At 35.0% G+C, this 8,097-nt stretch overlaps 1 long non-coding RNA gene across 1 annotated transcript; it reads right to left on the bottom strand.

The window, feature by feature from the left end:
- Positions 1–1,304: 1,304 nt before the first annotated feature.
- LOC144657548 (uncharacterized) lies at positions 1,305–5,737 on the bottom strand. Its single transcript, XR_013571549.1, has 3 exons — positions 5,567–5,737; positions 1,880–2,111; positions 1,305–1,550 (listed from the first exon to the last, which is right to left on the bottom strand). It is a non-coding gene; the product is annotated as an uncharacterized LOC144657548 (long non-coding RNA).
- Between the last annotated feature and the right edge of the window lie 2,360 nt (positions 5,738–8,097).

Here is an 8,097-nt window from a genome sequence, read left to right as displayed (position 1 = left end):
CGGATTCTAAATTGTATTTTTACAACATCAACAAGCTGTATTGTGTTTGGATTGGCGTGTTTCAACAAATGAAGCCAAGCTGGCCCCTCGAAATCCAGTTTGAACACGTGCTTCCCACCCACCCAAAACCCCACCCCACCCCTTTGTACCCACCTTCCTTTTCCGTACTCATGATTTCAATCTGGTTGCAAAATTTCTCCCTTTTCGTAACGTTTAGGGGGAGTATTTTGGTTGGTCAACGTTTTTGCTCACGTACTTTGCAGGCATTTAAGCCTGGTTTTCACTAGCGACGCAAGCACAAGCGCAAGGATACCCGCTCTTATTTCACCGTGAAAACGGCTAGCACAAGCACCAGCGCATCGTATTTTGATGCTTGTGCTTGCCGCAAGCACAAGCGTCAAAACTTGTCCTTTTTGTGCGATTCCGCTTGCGTCGCTAGTGAAAACCAGGCTTTAGAAATTGTTAACAATAAGAAGACCAACCAATCTGTTAATCCAACCTCCGTGCTTTCAGCCAATGAGCACGCGGAACTTTTTGCATGTATGTTGTAGGCGCCAGAATTTTCTTTTCGTTCAGTTTTAGTGTCGTAGCTTCCTGTTAGTTTTCGTGTTAATTAGTTCCCTTTGATTTTTAGTCTATTTCTATGCATGTTACTTTTATTTTCATATTTGTTTATATTCTGTTGCGTGTAATTTATTCAATCAGTTTTTGTTTGCGAGTCCAGAGTCTAGTTACGAGTTTTCCGTCTTTTTTTGACTTTGTGGTCAAGAAAGTTCACAGTTCGTCTTTATAGTTTTTCACAAGTCACATTCGTCTTTGTAAGTTTCTCGTTTATTTTGCATTGTCGTTTTCCTGTTTTCCTTACGTCGTTCGTTGTAAGTTATTTTATGCTCATTTCTGTGTTTGTATATTGTTATTTTCAGTTACCGTGTTCATATTCGATTAAATGTGTGTCAATTGTGCAAGATGGATTACGCGTGAATTAGGTTTGCGACTACAGACATGTATATTATTACATCAAACATGGCTATGTTTAGTTTTTGGGGGGGGGGGGGGGGGGGAAAAAAAAAAAAAAAAAAAAAAGAAAAAAAAAAAAAAATAAAAAAAAAAAAAAAAAAAAAAAAAAAAAAAAAAAAAAAAAAAAAAAAAAAAAAAAAAAAAAAAAAAAAAAAAAAAAAAAAAATTACCCCCCCCCCCCCAAGAAAAAAATGGTCCGTCTTTTATTGCACTTGAAATACCTCCGCCCCTATCGTCTCGTGTAAGCCCCACCCACCCAACGGCCTCACAAGATATCGAAGAAAAGCTATCGTTACTTCCGTTTATTGAAATCACCAAACACAAACTTGGCCATGACAACACAGTTGCTTCGTTTAGGGTTTACAATGATGTATTAAAGTATTTGTTCATTTAACATGTTTAGTGTTTACAATAATTTATCACTTGTTCCCCGACTTGGTTAATAGGCTTGGTTATATCCTTGGAGGGGGAGGAGCTGCTCCACGAACGCGCTTCTTTCCTGATGGTATACGTATCCACGATCTTTTCTTGTTCTGTTTCAAATGAAGGAAACGAAAAAGTTAGGACATGTTTTCTAACTTCCTCCAAACTGACCTGCCTGCTTGGTTACCTAAGCATTTAAACTCTAGGCCATTTCAGGGTTTCTTAAAATTGCACCTCTCAACTTAGACTTACCGTTTGTCTTCAAAAGTCGTTTTTTAGTACCTAGTCTTAGTTTTGTTTATGAGTTTGTGTTCCTTTTTGTTAAATTAATTTATGAATTTATCTCTCAGATTTCGTACTGGAACGGAGACAGCACACTCAAAATTGACGAGTGAATGAGAGAAACTAGGTGAAAGTGGGAGTAAAGATTTTGTTTTACCTTGAACCGTTGGCAGTAAAACGACATTCCACAGATTCGTTTGAATTCTTTGTCTTGCTCGACTGTTGTGAGATCTACTGCGGACGATTCGTCATCACCCATGGGGAGAACCGGAGAAGCTTTAATATCAGTCGATAGCAATGAGAGGGTGGCCATTGCAATTAACAACACGATTATAGCTTGCATTTTGTAAAGCTGTTATTTTTGTCGTTTCCAGTACTTCTTTCAAACGCTGTGTGGAATAAAAATCGGGAAGTCAAAGTGTTTATCTCGTTTTCATGATATCATTCTGCTTGTACCACGGCTCAGACATTTAACTAGTCTGAATTATATAATTTAACGCCTGATAAATAATAAATAATGTGCGCACGCACATTCATTATTGAACCGACATAAGGTAAAGTGTGTTTATTTTATTCTGCCCCACTGGGGTGCGATGGGTACCTACGCACCCCTCCACTCTTGCGGGGCCACAAAGGTCAGGAGGTTTTGTTAATGGGCAGGATTCTGAGAACATAGCATTTCGTTGCATATTTCTCGCCCTTAGCCATACTTCAACTTCTTCAGCAAACATAAAATGGTAAGATTTCCGTTTGAATACCGTGGTGAATTCCAACCCGTTTATATCGGAGGTCACATGACATCTAACAAATAATTGTTTTAGTATAATTTTCAGAGGTGAATATCAAGAACTGCAAAATGATAAAAGAAATCACGAAAACATCAAACACAAGTGCTTGCATACGTGTAAACCAGTTTTATTCATCGATTGAGATTGTAATTTACACTCAAGTTTAATTAAAACGGAACAAAACCAACACTACGAAAAAGAAAGATATGTGGTACCTTTGTTTAATCGTTGGTGACTTCTGAGAAATTCTGTGAATCCTCTCGAAATGACTAGCTCCGGTAAGAAGAGAACTAAATAATGTTTTGTCAGTCGATCTGACTAAGTTTCCAATGGCCGCGTGCGATCTCCAAAACCACCATGTTTACGATCAATTCTAAAGCCATACTAGTGTTTATCTCGTTTTCATGATATCATTCTGCTTGTACCACGGCCATCTCTTGAAAATATTTTAGGTCCAAAAGCCTTGGCCGTTAATTCGAAAAATTCCCAATGTTTTAAATATCCAGGACTTGGAGGGATTTCTTTTAAAAGAGAGAAATTTTCATTCAGCAAATACCGCCATGTTCACTAGCCTGGATGGCAAAGGTGGCATGGCTTAGTAGCCAAACCTTGAGATGCTATATTTACCGCCTAGCGCGGTGAATATTGCATCATAGTCCGAGCTACTCCACTAATTGAATTCACCTCTGGAAATTATATAAATAATAATTATAAATATTATATAATAATTCGCTTCATTTTGAACATCGATTTCTCTAAAATTTATCAAGGATATTAGGGGAGGATGGAATCACATCATGATTGTATCATGTTTTACTGAGAGATGACTGTTGTTTTGGTCGGGACAAGCTCTTCGGAAATCTCAACAGCTGATAATGGACTTTTCTGTCCAATCTTTCCGCTAGAACAGCGCACCGAATTACAGTGCGTGATATATAAACCTCATGACTTGCCACTTTAGTGCTAGGAAAAGAATGAATACTGTAGTGTGTCATAAAGAATGCTAGAAGCTTAAGAGAGCGCTTCATTTTAAAGGGCTAGAAGGCTTCCAAATAGTAAAAATTGCGCAATCTGACCTTGGAAACGTGCTATCTACATTTTGGGAAGGACGTCTTAACATTACACAATATATACCGCATTCTGTTCCCATGAATCACTCCAGAGACTCTATATTGACTGATTAGTTTTTGACAAGATTAGAGAGTGCTGAGTCTCCTACTCATTCCACAAACTCGATGTTCACAAAATCATGTTCTTATCCAAATCTGTGCATCTAACAAGGCTATAACATCGCCGTTAAGTCCAATTCACCAAATAAAAGATGACATACATAATCATTCATCATTTCATTATGTCTTTGTAAAATATGAGCTTAATAGCACCTCATAACAGTGGAGAAATAAGCGTTTTAAAACATGCAGGTCTAGCGAAATTTCGCTTACATGAATTTATTCATAATGATTCCAAGGTATCCCCCGCGACCTTAAGTGTATTTCAAAAATTGATTTATAATTCATGAGCCCCAGACCCAATCAAGACGATGATAGTTCCTCACGTGCATGCACTTTATATTGATAAAACACCCCTTATTAGTATTCTTTATATAAAGAATACTAATAAGTAATAATAATAATAATAATAATAATAATAATAATAATAATAATAATAATAATAATAATAATAATAATAATAATAATAATAATACACTAGATTTACTCTTACGGAAAATTGAAAGTATAGTACAGCTGTTAAAAACTGATCCTACCGACCAAAAATTTAATTACTCGGCCGTCATTTCAGTCATATCGGTGTCCAATTCTTGTACTTTAGAAACGTTAGCCTTGTATCCGATAGACTCCAATGAACGGTTTTTATTCCTTCTTCCATTCTGCCACTCAATCCGAATATTCATAGCCCACTTGAACGTGTGGATTTCGGTATGTCACTCACGGCTGCAAAACGTTCGCAAACAGGACGCAATGGCAACGAAAACATGCCGAATACGTGTGAGTGGAAACGTTTGCTTTATTTGCTTTCTTAGTTTTTGTTTTAATTAGTAAGCCTTTCTTTTTGGACTTTGCTCCAAGTAATATAGAAATTGTAGTCAGTTACTCATGGATATACCGTTCGACGTTAATGTTGATCCATACAATTCAGTTTATCTATTGTTATGCAAAACAGTTATGATAGAAGCTTCTTTTTGGGCTTTTTTCTACGTATATCCTCTGTTCAAATATTCACGTCAACTTGACTCTACAAATGTAGAACGCAAAGTAAAAATCATAATTAAACTTATAATTATAATAATAAAGATTAAAATCACTCAAACATTACTACAGTCGATCCATGGTTTCCAGGTTCGGTTGTTTACCAAAAACAAAAGTTGTTACTTGTAAATACAATTCAGTTTATATATTAAGTTGCTACCCCAAATAATTAAGAATTTTGTTTTCGGCGCTTTGGTATGACCTCTTTTCAAATATTATTTACGTCGACTTGACTCTGCAAATGTACAACTAACGTAAAAATTCTTTATTTATAAATTGAACCAAAATAAGATAAAACACCAAAAGCTTAAATTGCTCAACATTGCTGTAATCGATCTATCGTTTTCACGTTCGATTGAAAAAAAATATATGAAAAAGTTGAAAAGGAATTTACGTGTTTCAAAATCGCACCTTTTTCCCGAGCAATGTAATGCATTTTTTCAATTCACATGTCTTTATCACAAACAATCGTGATTGAAGCTATATATGAACTTGTTTTTGGCGTTTTGGTGTGTTTGTCCTTTTTTCAAATCTTATTCACGTCAACGTGAGTCAACAAATGTATAACTACCATGAAAATTATTATGAATTGAACAAAAATGAAAATAACAAAAAATAAAAATCACTCAAACATTGCTATAGCCGATCTATCGTTTCACGTTTGACTGCTTAATATAAGAAGAAACTGATAAAGTTGAAAACGAATTTACTTGTGTTTTTTTTAAGTCGCACCTTTTTCTCTGCAATGTACGCGATGCATGATAAATTTAGTTTTGTACGTATACTTACCTTTACGAGACTATATACGTCTTCTTACCCGTAGTTTTGAGCAAGACGGATGCCACCTTCTTGTAAGTAAAGTTGTAGTTGCTGCGATGCATATATAGCCCAGCGTTAGGTTATTCTCCAAAAATAAAAGCGCTGTTCACAATGAGATTCCTCCCATTCAATTTCCGCCGATAACACTAACTCACTCCGCTTGAAATAACTTGTTCTAATTACACTTCCTTAATTTAGACATAGCTGTGATTAAATTTCATGACACATGAGTTGTCCATGAACGTTGGCATTGTCCACACGAGCAATTTAAAATGAGAAGTGCGTATGTTACAAGAGCTATGAATAATAATGTTTTTCTGCTGCTTAATTGAATTCGTTCTAAAGACAAACCTTTTATTGGAAGAACGTTCCATTGAGAACTATCAAAAGTTTCACCATTTCACGGCTGATTTTTACTCAGATTTAACAATAAATTTATAAGTTATGACTTTCTCTACTTAATTAGTTTACAAAGATTGATTGCTCGGCGAAAGTTCGAAACAAAGGTTGATGATTATCTTGAGAATGAGTTAGGGTATACTGAGGACTATAAATGTCATTCTCCCATTCACTTTTTATTTTCACTCTAACGATATTGTAAATTTAAAACGATGAATTTCCTTTTTGTGACAGATTGACAAAAGTTGCCAGTAATTTCTGATAAATATATTTTACCTTCTGCACTGCTCTTAGACATATAAGATTTTATTTACCTCTCCAAAATGTTTTTCGGCAATACAATAAAATGTTAAAAATGCGCTAAAATAAATCATTCTAAATATTAAAGGGTACGTTAAAGGGTTCTATGTTTCAATAAAATTCTTCCAGCGCGACGTTTTATAGCATCCTTAAAATATCAAACTATTAACGTCTGTTAGGGTCCTTGGTAGTTCGTTCCAAAGCCGAGTAGCTCTGAATACAAATGACTGCTGGCCTGTAGCTGTTTTGAATAGCGGGACATCCAACTTGTTTCGGTGTCTACTGTTCTGCTCTGTGCCTGGTGTAAATTAAAAGAATCTTTACTTTGAAAAAAAAATTACCTGCAAACTTTTCTTTATATTTCCTTTATATTGCACTCAGGACCACTTTAAATTTGGTTCAACAACAAATTGAGTACACAGAAGAAAAAAAAGAAGAAAAGCTAACGCTGACAGTTCGTATTGTGCGAAACAGTCATGTCAATTTTAAATTTTCTTCCTTTCCTTTAAAATCTTAAAAATGTTTTTATATCAGCGAAAGATTATTGACTGACCGCTATCTTAAGATTTCTGTGCTGTTTAATCGATTTTCGTAATTTCTGGCTTGCTGGAAATTCATTTTCTTAGTAAAGAAAAAAAGGTCGATTTGATGGTTCGTGCTTTTACTTCTTGCCATTCAACCTAGTAATGTCTAAATTTAATTCAATAACAAATTAAGCCAAAATGACAAGGAAGAAATGTCTTCACTGCTTTTAGCTTGAATTGCGGAAAACAATTATCCCTTTGTTTGTGAGTTCTTTAGGATCCGGCCCTTTCAAACGAAAAAGAAAACAGACATAACAGCGATAGCATTTGCATTCATGCGCTGTCTACCAACAGAAGACTTTAAAAGCTTTAACCTAATTCAGCAATGTTTGCTTTTAGCTCAATTTTTACACAGATATTTTTACCTCAGTCACTTAGGTTTTTCTGCACATACTTTCAATTAATGGCTCTGTCAGTTTATTATGTCCATATGCACAGTTTATTTTCTAACCATATCCAAGTGGAGAAAGGTGATTTCTTCATGTTAAAAAACGAACTTTTCACAAGCTTCTCAAGAAGATGTGCAAAAGTGTCTAAAAACTAGTAATTATTATTAAAAATGCTTGGTTGTGGTTTGATAACTTGAACGTGACGCAATCTTAGCTTTATCCTCATACTGACCTCAAATTAAATATTTTACTTCTCCTTAGTGATTAGCATCGCAATTTGTCGAAATCGTAATGAAAGATAACTAGTATATCTCTTTGGGAAGAAAGGAGGTCAAGGCAAAATCATGAGAAATTGTGATATATTTGGCGTGCGTCCTTCTTTCTTCGTTTACTTCTAGTAGGATACAAACGTTATAAAGGCTAACCCTTAACTATAGATATTAGGTACAGACAAAATACATTCATAGAAAGTACTTCAGCAACTTAAAAACCTTTTCGGCAGATAATATAGCCCACATTATAAGTAACACATCTTAGAATTTTAACTATAGCAAATGGATCTCGTATTATTAAACATGCTTTTAATTAATTATAGTTCTGTAAAAGACTTGCTGTACTGCTGTATTCCATCTACATGTACAACTACTTAAGGGTTATAATGAATTTCTTCCGTGACAGTCAAATTCGACAAATTAAGTGGGACATATTGATATTCGCATGTATGGTAAAACGCAATTAAATTCCTACTTAAAAACTAAGGTTAATGTGCTACTTTTAAATGAGTTTTCTCCCAAAAGGAAAGGACATTTCTTTGTGTCTTATCTACTAG

This window comes from Oculina patagonica, chromosome 6, assembly GCF_052425735.1.
Source record: "Oculina patagonica isolate OP01 chromosome 6, crgOcupat, whole genome shotgun sequence".
NCBI lineage: Eukaryota > Metazoa > Cnidaria > Anthozoa > Scleractinia > Oculinidae > Oculina > Oculina patagonica.
Note: the sequence above shows the minus strand (reverse complement) of the source record. Positions and strands in the feature narration are given on the sequence as shown.